We start from the raw sequence: 15,189 nt of genomic DNA on the forward strand, positions 1-15,189 counted from the left end.
TAATAATTTATATATTTATCAACCTAGAAGCAAATAAACAAAGAAACTGAAAATATAAATAGTTATTCAATATCTTTATTTTTCATAAAAAGTATTTTTTCCTTTCAATAATAATTGTCCTACCATTTTTTTTAGTTCCTTCATTGAAAATAATTTTCTCATTAGGAATTCTAAAAAAAAATCTATTCTCAGTTTAAAAATTCATCTCTCTTAGCAGAAATGTTATCTTTTTCGTTTAAATTGCACCTGTTTAGTTCAGAATTAAAATCTTTTTTTGTTGAGAATTCAAATATTTTTTCGGAGTGAATTTAACATTTTTTTATTTAAAATTATAATATTAAATTCATAAATCATTAAAATATATTTATCTTTAAAAATGTATAGTTTTTGTTTGGAATTTCAACAACCTTATTGAAAAGTTATTTTCCGAGTTGCTAATTCATAATTTTAGTTGAACATTCGCCTCTTTTACACAAAAAATCTTTTTGATACAAAATTCATATAATTGATTGAAAATGAACTTTTTCTTTGGAAATTCAGATGTTTCGTTAAAAAAATAATTCTGATTTGACGTAAATTTGCCTCTTTTGCAAAGTACTTAATCTTTTTTTGGCTTGAAAATACAACTGATTGATATTTTTTTATGATTTTTTATTGCTTTTTATTTAAACTAAAAATCATTTTGGATTGAAGTATTATTTCCCTCATTCCGCTTTTATCTTGTTTGTTCACTTAAAAATACAACTGATTTCCTCTCTAGAAAATTAGCATTTTTAGCTTATAAAATTTTACAATTTGGTTAAAGTTCTCTTTTTTCTTGACTGAAAAATCTTTTCCGTTTTTTTGGGTTGAATTGAACTGCTTTTATTATAAATTTTAATTTTTTGGCCGAAGTAGCAAACTATTACATTCTTCTTTGGCAGTTCACCTTAGTTGGTTGGAAATTTAAATATTTTGAAATTTGAATTACTTTACTAAAAATTTTTTATATGTCCGTATGATTATTAATTGGAAATAATTTTTTCTGTTTCAGGTAAGCATTTGCAATTTCTCTGGATTTGTGACCGTTGTGGTAGATCGTGAGTTTCCCCATTTCATGTATTTGGTTGAAAATTCGTTTTTCAAGGTTAAAAATGTAATCCCTAACATTAACATGTTTGTTAAAAAATTCATATCTTGTGGTTCAAAATTTCAGTCTTTTGTCAAAAATGTCCCTTTTTTGCTTGAAATTTCACCAGTTTGGTATAAATATAAATAGTTTTGTTAAAATTTAACTTCGTGGTAGAAAATTAACTTTTTTTTAAAATCATAACTTTGGGCTGAAAATTAAACTATTTTTTTTTAATTTGTCTTTTTGGCTCATAAATTGAATAATTTGGTTGCATTTTTTTCCTTTCTTGAATGAAAAATTTAACCCCGTTATTGTACATTCGTCTATTAAAAAATATCGTCCTTTTTTTCAAAGCTCATCTTTTTATAGAAATGTACATATTTTTTGTTGGACTTTCCTCTTTCCTAATTTAAAATTAATTTTTTTGTTGAAAATTAAACGGTTCTACAAATCAATTGCTGGTGGGAAAATGATCTTCGTAGGTTGGAAATTCAAATATTTGGTTCAAACTTTAACTTTTTTGTTTAAAATTTATATTTGCTGTTTAAAGTTTAAAGAACTATTTGTTTGCAAATTAAACATTTTGGTTGCAAGTAATTTAACAAAAATGAGAAATTAACAATTTGGTTGAAAATTCATCTGTCTTAGTTATAAAACAAACTTTTCTCTTGAAAATTCATTTTCTTTTAAAGAAAATTTATTTTCGTAAAAAATCACCCCATTACCCCTCTTTTGAGAGAGTTTTAGGCAGTGAAGACTGTTTTATGTTGTCCGTAAAATAGAAGATATATGTGTATAAAACACACGGAATTTCAATGAAGAGAGTGTCACGTACTCTTTCCATCTAAAGCTACCTTGTGGGTCCAAAACTATGTTGAGAGGGTTGAAAGTCTAGAGTCCTAGAGCTAAAGTTTTTACATTCGAAGCGTTTCACCTGCTGTGGTCTTTTTACGAGATTCGTATGCGGATCGTGTGCGATCGTTGCGCCGTAAACGACGATGCACCTAATTGCAAAGTGACCTACATCCTTCGTCTACATCCCAAATGTTTCATGCTAACCGTAAAAGATCAGAATCAATGATTTAAATCAAAGAACGGGCCAAATTCTCGACACAAAGGGTTCCTAATTCAAAAGTAAACTCTAAGTCACCCTACTTCCCCTACTACCGCTTCCTTTTCTTTCCTACTTCCTCCACTACCCGTCCCCTTTCTTTACCGCTTACCCTAATACCTTCTTCCTTTCGTTCCTACTTTCCCTACTAGCTCCTCTATTTGTTTCCTACTTTCCTTACCACCTCATCCTTTTCTTCCCATACTTCTCTTACTAATCCTTACCTTAATTCCTTTATTATTTCTTATTAATTTCTCTTCTCTTCCTCCTAGACATCCCCTCTCTTACTTCATCAATTATGTGCAGCTAGGTAAATCTTCCCCTGTATAATTTCTCCTCCCAACTCCGCCTTCTTTTATCTGATTTTCCTTCTCTCCTAGAAGTCCCTCTACTCACTTTTCCTACTTCCCTTACCACCTCTTCTCTTGCGCCCTCATTTATTTCCCATCCCTTCCACTTTTCTTCCTTCTCTAACCTCTCTTATTTCCCCTACCCTCTTTTCCTCTATCTTCCTCTTACTATGTTCTCATCACGCCTGCAAAACTCGTTTACTTTTCCTAATTTGCTCCCCTCACTTCAAAAAAAGGTATTGTAACCTATTAAGATATTAGGTAAGTCGTTTCAAATCTGCTCCTCCGTAATTTCACTTTCCTGCTCTGTCTTCTTTTGCCTACTCCTGATTTCCCTCCTATAATTTCCATTTACTCACTTTCCTTACTTTACTAGTTACCCCTTCCCTTACTTTATCCTTTATTTCTTATCCCTTCCCCTTTTCTTCCTTCTATACTTTTCCCTTATTTCCCCTGAAGTAGTTTACCCTATGGGCATGTCCCCTCACTTCCCCTTACTTTTTTCCTATTACACCTTATCAATTCCCTTACTTTCACGTCTTCCTACCTCTCACTTTCTCACCAAAAAGAGCAAAATCAATGACTTAGAGCGAGGTACAGTTCAAATTTTGGAAAGAAAAGGTTCTAAAATAATAAAGAAGCTTTACAAGTAAAAGTTATCAAGTTCCGAAAAAGGTTTCGTAGCTTATTAAGATGCCTAAATATAATCATTACTGTTTCTTATGAATTAGCAAAGTAGTCCAACTTTCGCCCATATAGTTGAATTTAGAATGAAGACAGATGATATGTAAAAAAATAATAGTTGATGTTTCAACTAAGAAAAGATTTTTATTTCTAATAAAAAAAACCGTTGAACTGAACCAAAAAGATAAAATTTCTACCAAAGGAGATGAATTTTCAAATTTTAGAAAAATTTTCAGCAGGGATTGCATTTTCAATCCAAAAAAATATTTCAGTCAAAAAGTGCATTAAAATTGATCCATAATATTGAATTTTGTTATGTTAAAACTGTTATATTTCTACAAAAATATTAAATTTTCAACCAAAAAATTCAATTTTCAAACCAAAAATTCAAATTTTTAACCAAGATGAATAATTTTGTACTAAAAAGGACGACCTTCCAACAAAAAGCATAAACTTTTAACCAATTAATTTAATTTATAAACTAACAAATACCCAAGTTTCATTTAAAAAACTAATTATCCACAAAATAGTTGAATTTGCAATCAGACTTTGCAGACGAATTTTTTGCAAAAAAGTTCAATTTTCCAACCAATTAAATCAATTTGAACTTTTAAAAAATAATTTGCAAGCAATAAAAACTAATTTTAATCAAATTAGTTCAATGTTTAACCAAAGAAATGAATTTTCCACTAATATTGTGAATCTTTAACGAGAATTTTTAACAAGATTTGTATTTTAAACCAAGCTTCATCATTCAAGAGAAATAATAAATTTTATCTAAAATATTGAATTTTTCATGCCAAAAATATCATATTTTTATAAAACAATTGAATTTTCAATCAAAAAATTATGTTTTCAGCCGAAAAGACGAATTTTCACAAAACAGTTACCTTATCTACACAACAGTTAAATTTTCTGGCATTCTGTTGCATTTTCAAGAGTAACAGACGAATTTTTTATAAAAAAGTTTTATTTTCCTTGAAATGATTCAGTTTTTACTTTAAAAAATTAAGGGTTCACAAACAAAAATTGATAAAATTAGTTAAATTTTTAATCAAAGAGATAAATTTTTCACCAGAATCTTGAATCATTCAACAAGAAAATAAAAAAAAGAACGTGCAAAATTTAGGCACGAACTCTTACCAAAAAAACATTTTCCTCAGTGAAGTAATTCAGTTCAAAAAAATTCGATTCAAATTTCACTTCTATAAAAGTATCATTGCATGTATCGGCACACTAATATTTTTTCCTTTTAATGTAAGTTTTGCATTTTTCAAATAAAACACTTTTTAAGACTGTCAGTGTCGGTAATTACAATAATTTCCCTCATCCAATTATACATTTTGCCGTATACGTTCGGTGCTCGATTCGAGAGGAATTCCTTTTCTAAATAAGCTTTCCGGGATCAAAGGCCATTCGGTTCAGACTAGACTCTAGACTCTAGATCTGCGTTTGCTTTACAAATTGGTAATTGCGATAAAATAACACAGACTGTGGAACAACATAAAGTAATAATCCCCTTTCATTTGAGTCTCGAAATTTAATGAAGCAAATAAAAAATTTGTCACATATATTCTTTAAATGTAATTCAGTAAGAAATCTGCTAGGTCCCGTCCGTTTACAACGTTAACAATTTAAGGAGGGGGGGGGGGGTTGATACAAAAAACTACAGTTAGTAACAGGTTAGGGATGTAATTTAATAATTATTATCTACAGACGTGGACCTTCGAGTTTAAAATTAAATTTCTAATAATTCTCCTTCACGCATCTTGAACATGTGAGAAGAATCTTCTACCTGTTGACAAAAATTAAAATTTTCCACAGGGGTAATCCATAAACTACTTTACCAGTTTGAGGAGAGCGGGGGGGGGGGGTTAAACCAAAAAACTGCTTTTTGTAACAGTTTGGGAAGGGCCTCCAGTGGAAGTAACGTCACAAATTTGGATAAAGTTTAGTACGTTTTTTGATGCTTAATTTTTAAAAAGTTTGCCACTCTTGCAAAAGATATTTCTGCAATTTCTGCAACGTGACAATTCAATAATAATTATGTCCAGATGTACACCTTAGACTTTCAAATTAAAGTTCTATTTATTTTCCTTCACGCGTCTTGAACGTGCGAGAAGACAAACAATTTCATATGCTACCTACTTTATAAATTTGTTAGTTACAAAAACGCACATTTTTTATTGGGTTAACCCATAAACTTTGACCTAAAACCTGACAGTTGAAGAATATTCATGTCCAGATATGGACCTTAGAAATTCAAATTAAATTTATATTTATTCTCCTTCACGCGTCTTATATATGCAAGAATATAGTTGCATATTCTACTTACTATATAAATTTTTAGATTGACAAACAATAAAATTTTCCACAGGGGTCATCCGTAAACTACGTTACCAGTTTAAGGGGTAAGGACTTATACCAAAAAGCTACTTTTTATAACATTTTTGGAGGGAGGCTCCAGTGGAAGTAACGTTACAATTTACGTACAGTTTGGTACGTTTCTTGATGAAAAATTTGGAGAAGTTTTTCGACTTTTTCGAAGGATATCCTTGCAATGTGACAGTTCAATAATAGTTATGTCCAGATGTGCACCTTGGAAATTCAAATTAAAGTTATATTTATCCTCCTCCAATCGTCTTAAATATGCAAAAATATAGTTTCATATCCTACTTACTATTTAAATTTTTAGTAGACAAAAATTTTATAGGCTTCATCCATAAACTACGTAACCAGTTTAATGAGGTAAGAAATAAAAACAAAAAGCTACTGTCAAAAACATTTTGGAAGGGAGGCTCCAGTAATAGTAACGTCACAAATTTTGATAACGATTAGTACGCTTTTTTAATGATAAATTTTGAGAAGTTTTGCAACTTTTTCGAAGGATATCCTTGCAATGTGACAGTCTAATTATAGTTATGTCCAGATGTGCACCTTCGAAATTCAAATTAAATTGATATTTATTCTCCTTCACGCGTCTTACACATGCAAGAACATAGTTTCATATTCTACTTACTTTATAAATTTTTAGTTGACAAACAATAAAATTTTCCACAAAGGTCATCCATAAACTACGTTACCAGCCTGAGGGGGTAAAGACTTATAGCAAAAATTTACTGTTTATAACATTTTTGCGGGGGGGCTCCAGTGGAAGTAACGTCACAAATTTAGATAACGTTTAGTACCTTTCTGTATAATAAATTTTGAGAAGTTTTGCGAATTTTGCGAATTTTGCGAAGGATATCCTTGCAATTTGACAGTCCACTAATAGTCATGTCCAGATGTGGACCTTGGAAATTTAAATTAAATTTATTTTTATTCTTCTTCGCGCTTCTTAAATATGCAAGAATATGGTTTAATATTCTACCCACTATATCAATTTTTAGTTGACAAAAATTAAAATTTCCACATTGTTCATCCATAAACACCATCACCAGTTTGATGAGTTAAGGGAGTCACAAAAAAAAACTACTGTTGATAATTTTTTGGGAGGGGTGCTCCAGTGGAAATAACGTTACGAACTTAGATAGAATTTAGTACGTTTCTTGATTATAAAGTTTTAAAAAGTTTGGCACGTTTGCGATAGATATTTTCTGCAACGTGACAATTCAATAATAATTATGTCCAGATGTGGACTTCGGACTTTTAAATTAAATTTCTATTTATTCTCCTTTACGCGCCTTGAACCTTTGAGAAGACAAATTTCGTATGCTACCTACTATATAAATTATTAGGTAACAAAAACGAAAATTTTTTATTGGGCTAATCCATAAACTACGTCATTAGTTTGAGGGAGGGAGGTATTATCATAAAAAACTACTGATGGCAACAGTTTGTAAGTGGGTCTCTAGAGAAACTATTCTTGAAAATTTAGATAACGTTTAGTATATTTTTTGATGATAAATTAAAAAAAAAAATTTGACGTTTGCGAAGGATATCCTTTCAACGTAACAGTTCAATAATAATTATATCCAGATGTGGACCTTTGAAGTTTTAAGTAAAATTTTTATTTATTGTCCTTCGCGCATCTTGAACGTGTCAGAAGACAAATTTCATATTCTACCTAGCATAAAAATTTTGATTTGACAAACATGAAAATTTTTCATAGGGGCCATCCCCTATGGAAGGGTACCCAGGACATTGTTTACTATAAAATTGTTTTCATTATTTCAAGAAAACTTTTGTTGAGTTCGGCAGAGCTTAGAGGGAATAGCAAGATCTCAATTTTTCTTTAATTAACTACATTTTTGATAAATAAAAAAATCGGTGATTTTTTCATCCTTTGATTTTTCAGCCTTTCAGCAAAAAAGGCTGCCTCAATTAAACCTGGTTTACTCTTATTCCGCTTCTTCATATTTCGGGAGCGACGTTTAATTGTTGTAAAAAATTGAATGTTAAATCAACAGAATAACTTTTTCTGATCAAAGATTTTTTCAATTTAGCCACACTTTAGCTCAGAAGTGGCTTTTTTTAATCGATTATTGGTGATTTCGATTTTATAGAATGTTTTTTCGCTCTCTTGAAAATTTCTCATTTGGGTTTTAACTACTTCTGTACTGTCCTTCTGTTCTCTTCAATTTCGGACATTTTTATGTTTAAAACTTTTTAAATTAGAAAACACTTAATTTTGGTTAAATAAACATAATATCTCTACGTATATTCAATAAATTAAGTTATTAAATTATTTGAATCAGAAAATTAGGCTCTATGATTGAAAATTGAACTTTTGAATATTTGTTGTTGATTTTTTCAGTTGAAAATAAATTGTTTCAACGAAAAATTTAGTTATTTCATTTTTGTTGAAAATTTAGATTTTTATTAAAAAATTGATCTCAGCCAGTTGAGAATTACACTACTTGGTTGAAAATCGATGAAAATTCGTCTTTTGCCTTCGAATTCAATTTTTTAAAATGTTTATTTAAATTTTTTTTAATTTATCTACTTTGTAAAAGTTAAATGAATCTGAAAAAAATGTATTTGGTTCAAAATTCATAATTTTGCTTAAAATTTGACAATTTTTTTGAAATTTCTTTTCTTTCTTGACTAAAAAATTTGGCTTAGTGCAAAATTAAAGTATTTGGTGGAAAATTAATGTGATTTAGTTCAAAATCGCAGTATTAAGTTAAAATTATATCTTTTTGTTTAAATTACACTGCTTAAAATTTTTTGTGATGGAACAATTAATTTCTTAACCTGCATCATTAAAACCCTATATTTTTTTAATGTATTTTAATGAAAATTCGTCTTTTGCTGAATATTAAAAATTAATCATCTTAGTTCAAAATCAGTCTTTTTGGGTTGATAATCAAACTTCTTCATCAAAAACTAAACTATTTGTTTGAAAATGAATTTACTTGGTTAACAATTTATGTTTTTGATGGAAATAATTCTTTTTAGAACATTTGACTTTTTGGATAAAAAATTAATCTTTTTTTAAAGTCGTATTTATAGATTAAAAGTGAACTTTTTTGATGAAAATTAAACTGTCTTCTCAAAAATCGAGTTTTTTGCTTTGAAAATGTAACTGTTGGGTTGAAAATACTACTATTTGACTTCAAATTAATTTTTCTGTTGTTGAAAGGTCAAATGATTATTAAAAAATCTGACTTTTAATCTTTAAATTCTGTGTGTTTCTTGAATTTTGAATTCGTCTTTTTGGATAGAAAATTTATATTTATGGGCAGCAAGGTCATATTTCTTGGTTAAAAATGAATCTTTTTTGCATAAAAATAAACCTTTTTTGTTATAAATTCATCTTTTCGGGTTTCAAAGTCAATTGCTTTTAAAAAATTCGGCTTTCTTGAATTAAAAGGTAACTCATTGGTTGAAAAATTGTCCTCTTGGGTTAAGAATTCAAATATTTTGTTGAAAATTTGGTATATTGCACCTTGAAATTTTAGAAAACTAAAGTTTTTCACATCAAATTAAATATAGAATTTTATTAAAAATAATTTATTGCATTATTGCCTCGTTACATAAGAATATTCCAACATGCCTAAAATTGGAAACTTTGATTCATTTGATTTTTTTGAATGTCGTTCGTCTTGAAAAAGGCCCATACAGCGATGAGAAATTCCAGAAATTTTTTTCGAGACGCAAAATGCAGATCTAAGGTTTGCACCTCCACTCTCTACTTCCTATCCTACTTGACATTATTATACAAATCCCGTGCTATCTTGAGTGATCAGAGCGAAGTGGTGGTGGAAATGAACTTTGGGTCAATTTCTCCTCACTGGACAGGCCTTTTGAATTTCCCTCACTAGGCGGGCCTGCTAAATGTCGATCGCCTGGCAGGCCTCGTACATTTTTCCTTACTGAACAGGCCTGGCAAATTTCTCCTCTCTGGACAGGCCTGTTAAATTTCTGCTCGCTGACGAGGCATGTTTTAAAATATATAATCATTGGAGACTCGAGGGCAAGAAATCATTAAGAAAGGATTGCATTTGAGAACTCGTCCACGCAATATCACTGAAAAAAGGTTCTGTGGCCAGACAATTTGTCATTCTGTTACGCATCGACTAGGGATGGCAATGTAGCCCTGGAGTCACTACGGAACAGGTCCAATTGGATCCAGACCATACGCAGGTAACAGGGTCGAGTTGCTGATAATATCTCTTAATGTATTCGTCCACATTCTCTCTTTCTCTCTCTCCTCTCTCTTGTTCTAATGGCTCCTTATCCAGAAGAGAAGTCCTTTCTCGTAAGTTATTCATCATCTGCACGCCTGGTAGCGATCATTCTATTTGATCAAATTAGATACATGCATTCGAAATACCTACACCGAAACATCATCACTCGCACAAATCTCTTCGATCAATAAACAATTTGTTATAACGCTGACAGCTTTCAAGATAAATTGCAATTACAGGGTGGCCGCAAGTTAGAGAAATCCTGGAAATTAGGGCAAAGTCGGGGAATTTTTTTAATCAGGGGAATTTAGGGAAAAGTAACGGATTTAAAAAAAAAATGAAAAGTTAGGGAATTTCTGTAAGAAGTGGTCTTAGTAACTGTAAAGAATGATGAATAATGAATGAATGCTGAATGATGAATGAATGATGAATATCACTTTTTTAAATGAAAGGATCACTTTAGTTAGTTTTTGTTCATTAAATTAATAGTGAGTGAACAAAATATAATTAATTCATTCGAGATGATTCCTCAATAATTAGAAAAATTCTGTATATAAAAAAACCGGAAATGGAAAAAAAACTTGGTATTATACGTATAAACTTGAACAGTTTTTAAAGCGATTTCTTAATGGGAGACAATTTTTTTCAACCAAGGGTCTATAATCATATTCCTTGATCTATGAAAATGATCAAACCACTCGTAATTAATTTTTTTCTTTCGAAAATGGATCTATAATGTTTTTGGTCATATGCCAAATTAACCCAATCACTATTAAATTCAAGCATATACTTATTTATGAGTTATCTTAAATTTTCTTAAAACGTTTCTAAATATTCAAAAAGCTTCGAACCAATTTTGCATAGATATCAATTGTTTTAAGGAATTTCAGAGGATTTGACCAATTTTAGGGTGTTTTTAAAAATTTCTATGAATTTCCAAGAGCTTTAAAAACGTATAAAGTGTTACAAAATATTTGCAAAGGATTTGTAACGTTTTAGAATAGCTGAAATGGATCAAAGGAATTTTGGATAGGTCTCAATAATTACAACAGATTTCAGAGGATTTTTAATATTTTAAAGTATTTTTAAAAGTCTTGAAAAATGTTCAATAACCTTAAGCATTTTTAAATGATTTTGAAGGATTGTACATGCTATAAGGTATTTAAAAATATTCCAAGTAATTTTTAATATGCTTAAATAATTTTGATTTATCAACAATTTTAATTTTATGAAAATATTCTAATGATTTTGAAATATCCTATGATATTTTAAATATATTTGAATAATTTCAAAACATTTCAAAGGATTTTAAGGATTATAAGGTATTTTTTAAATTTCAAAAAATTTGCAAGCTCTTTAAAAAGCTTTAAGGAATTGTAACATTTTATGATAAATTTAATTGGTTCTGAGGAATTTTTTATATGTGTTAATAATTACAAGAGATTCTAAAGGATTTTCGACATTTTAGGGTATTTTTAAAAGTTTCAAGGGATTTTCAAGAACCTCGAACCGCTCCAAAGGATTAGGGAGAAAGAGATGGAGTGGGGAAAGTGAATGGTGAAATAAGAGAGCGTAAGGCCCAGGGAAGTAGAGAAAATTAGGAGAAGTAGGAGAAATAAAGGGAAATGAGAAGTCGAGAACTATGCGATGTGATTGGAAATGTGGGCAAATTATGGGAGGTTTAGTAGTAGACTTGAGGGAAAATTAAGTATCGAAAGTGAGAGTCTGTAGGAAAAGTTATTGCAGGTGATGTACTGATTAGGGGAAGTAAGTTGAGGACTAGCAGATGAGTACAGGTGAGTAGTAGAGGGTTCCTGAGTGTTGGGGAAGGGAAGTTTCGGCTGGGAATGTGAGGAGAAGGGAATTTGGGAAACTGAGGACAGTGGAATAATGAAAAATGTAAAGTTAAAGAGAAAGAAGTAAGCAGAAATAAGGTGAAAGTAGGTAGGTAAAATAAGGGAGCGAAGTATTAGAATTAAGGACATCTTAGAGCTAGGGAACTGGGTGTTCTGATTGGAAGTCCGGGCAAATTATGACGGCGGAAGTAGTATAAGTTAAAGGAAATTACGGAAGGGAAGCGAGAGACAGTAGGGAAAACGCTTAAAGGTGAAGTAGTTAGGGATATTGGGGAGAGACTAATGGATTAATTTAAATAACTAGACATTTGGACGTGAAGTCGAGGAAAAGGAGTGTTAGCTCGGGAAGTGAGTGGACAGGAAGTGGTGGAAAATAGGGCTAGTGAAGAAGAGGAAATTAGGTGAGTGGAAATAGAGGAAATGAGGAAAGGGAAAGTAGAGGAAGTAAATTATGGGAGGTGAAGTAGGGAAATAGGAGTATTAGATGGAGAAGTAAGTGCTAGCTGAGAAAGAGAGTGTTTGCGGGTTAAGTGAGTGTTACTAGAAAAGTTAGGAGAGGTGGAAACAGATGGAGGAGAAATTGGGGACGGTAGGGGAAGCAAAGAGCGAAGTATCATGAGGAGAATTATGGGTGTCAGTTTGGGAATTTTAAACCAAAATCTTGCGACCCTCCTGAATTATCAATGAACTCTCTTTCTCCCAATTGCGAAAGGATTGAAAGCCTACTCTCGTGAATTTCGTGGGTGACTTTTATGTGAAGTTGAATTTAAATTTAAACGTTTTCGAGACAGTGAGAGTTAGTAACGTCGTGATGAGATTTCCATTTTTATCGGGTGAGTTTATAAATTGATGTGAGTTATATTATGAACCTCCTTTCTGATTCGGAAATTTACGTAGGTAGATATTGCGTGATAGTGTTGCGAGATACGAGTACCTAAACCGATAAGGGACACGTTCCTCTATCGATGGACAAGCCTTTCTTATCGACTTGAGTGCAGGTACAAGCATTATTCCCCGATTACTGCGGAGGTGGATGAACACTATCTAATGACTCAATTTTCCCCATCGACTTTTTAGGTGAAGCGAGTAATTATCCTGTTGGGAGCGGTGTCCAATCGACCACAGGACAGACTATAAATTCTAATCCTCCTGTCTCACAGAAAAGAATAACAGGTGAATTATACCGAATTCGCTTGAAAAGTCATCTTTTGTTGTTGAACATTCAATTTTTTCTGTTTAAGACTCGGTTTTATGGGTTGAGAATTCCACTATTTGATTAAAAAGGATTTTTTTCTTAACAAATTCTGTAATTTGCTTGAATTTATTTTTATAACTTAAAAATGTTCCTTGATAAAAAAATTCAACTGTTTTGTTTAAAATTCATCTTTTTTGGTTACAAATTAAACTATTTAAGTAGAACATTGAACTATGGATGGAAAAATCATATTTTTGTTTTGAAAATTCAACTTTTTTGTATAAAATTCGGCAACCTAAAATGTTGGTTTTTTCTTGAATTAAAAATCTTTCTTGGGAGATAATTAATCTGTTTTGGTTGATAATTCGATTACGTAGTTGAAAATATGTCTTTTTTGTTAAATTCAACTGTGTTTATTTTAAATTAAACTATTTTCTATAAAAATCTTAAATGTCACATTTTTCATTGAAATTTATATTTTTTTAATTCAATTTTTCCATTATGGGATAACAATTCGTCTTTTTTAGTTGCAATTCAACGATTTGGGTCAAAGTTTAATTATTTGCTAACAATTAATTTTAGTTGGTTGATCATTTTATTTGAAAATTTATTTCTTTGCTTACAAATTTAACTATTTTGTTAAAAATGTGTTCTTCTTTGTTTAAAGCATTAACTAATACATTTTCAATTGAGAATTTATCTTTTTGGATGAAAATTCAAATAGTTGGCTAATAGTTTAACTTATATTGCGAAAATTAGGTTTTTAACTGAAAATTGAACTATTCCATCTTGCAGTTTAAAAATGCAACTATTTTATTTATATTGTGCGGTTTTGGTATATAATAATCTTTTTTATTTGAAAATTTAATCATTTGATTGAAAAATCAATCATTTACTTGGAAATTGGACTTTTCGGTTAAAAATTAATTTTCTTGGTTGAAAATCCAGCTTTCTAGTTAAAAAATAACGTTAAAAATCAAATCATTATTATTTATTGATATATTTATTCACTAATTTAAAAAATAATAATAAATGAATAATAATTTTAAAAACTCGGGAGTATCTTCTGATTAAATCATAATTAATATTCTTCTCACAGGAAATGTCTGCAAAATCTAAATTTTTCCAATTTTGGAGAATTTTCACTAAGATGGAAAAAGCTCTCCATATTATTTGAGATTTACAGAAATCCCTAATTTATAAACTATTTCTTTTTTCTACATAACATATGGAATTTTCCATAACAAGGTGTGAGGAAAATTTCTAAACATTTTTAGGGTTTCGCAACTCCATTCAGAAACCCTCATAGTTCTAGTCGAGTATGCGCATGGCCGTTTTAATTTTTTCCAAGAAGGGGAAATAAAGAAAAGTGAGGAGAATTTACTGTAAATAATAGGAAGGGAGGTAGTGGAAATTAGAGTGTGAATGGGAAGTCGGGGAAGTGAAGGGAAATTATGGGAAAGTAATAGGAATTTTAGGAAGTAAGGACAAATAAGAGGGTGAGGAGTAGGTGAATTTATAGAAAATGCGGATAGAGGAAGTTGGGGAAAGTTAGGATTAGTAGGAAAATTGAGTGTAAGTGAGAAGAAGTAGGAAAAATTATTAGAAATGGGTTTGAGTACGGGAAGGGAAGTAAACGATGGGCAAGGAAGAATAAGGGAAGTGTTAAATGTGAAATTCAGGAGAGGAGAAAATAGAGGTACAAGTAGAGAAGAAAGTCGAAGAAAATAGGGAAAGGGGAGTCTTAACTGTGGAAGCGAGAGAGAGAAATATAGAAATAATTAGATGAGGAAGTAAAGGAAGAAGTAGAACGAAATAAGGAAAGGTTATTGTTGGCTGTCGAAGCAAGGAAAAGAAGAAATAAAGGAAGAATGAGATGAGTTGGAACTAGAAGGAAATACGAGAAGGATAAGGTTTTCTGTGGAAGTAAAAGAGAATGATATATATTATATAGGAAGAAGTTGATGAAGGGAGTCGACCACAGGTTGAAGTCAGATAAGGGGAACTAAGTTGATATAGGAACAGGAGGAAATAGAAAACGAGGAACGACGATAAATTGTGACGAGAAACTATGGAATTGAGACGAGAATAAAATAGAAGAAGAATTAGAGGAGAGCATAGGAAGAAATAGGCAAAGAGGAGTATTTGCTGTAGAAGCGAGGACAGGAGGAAATATAGAAAGAATCACATGAGAAAGTAGAGGAGCAAGTAGAAGGAAATAATGGAATAGAAGTGGTAACTACGGAAGCG

This window comes from Belonocnema kinseyi, chromosome 4 (assembly GCF_010883055.1).
Source record: "Belonocnema kinseyi isolate 2016_QV_RU_SX_M_011 chromosome 4, B_treatae_v1, whole genome shotgun sequence".
NCBI classification, from domain to species: domain Eukaryota; kingdom Metazoa; phylum Arthropoda; class Insecta; order Hymenoptera; family Cynipidae; genus Belonocnema; species Belonocnema kinseyi.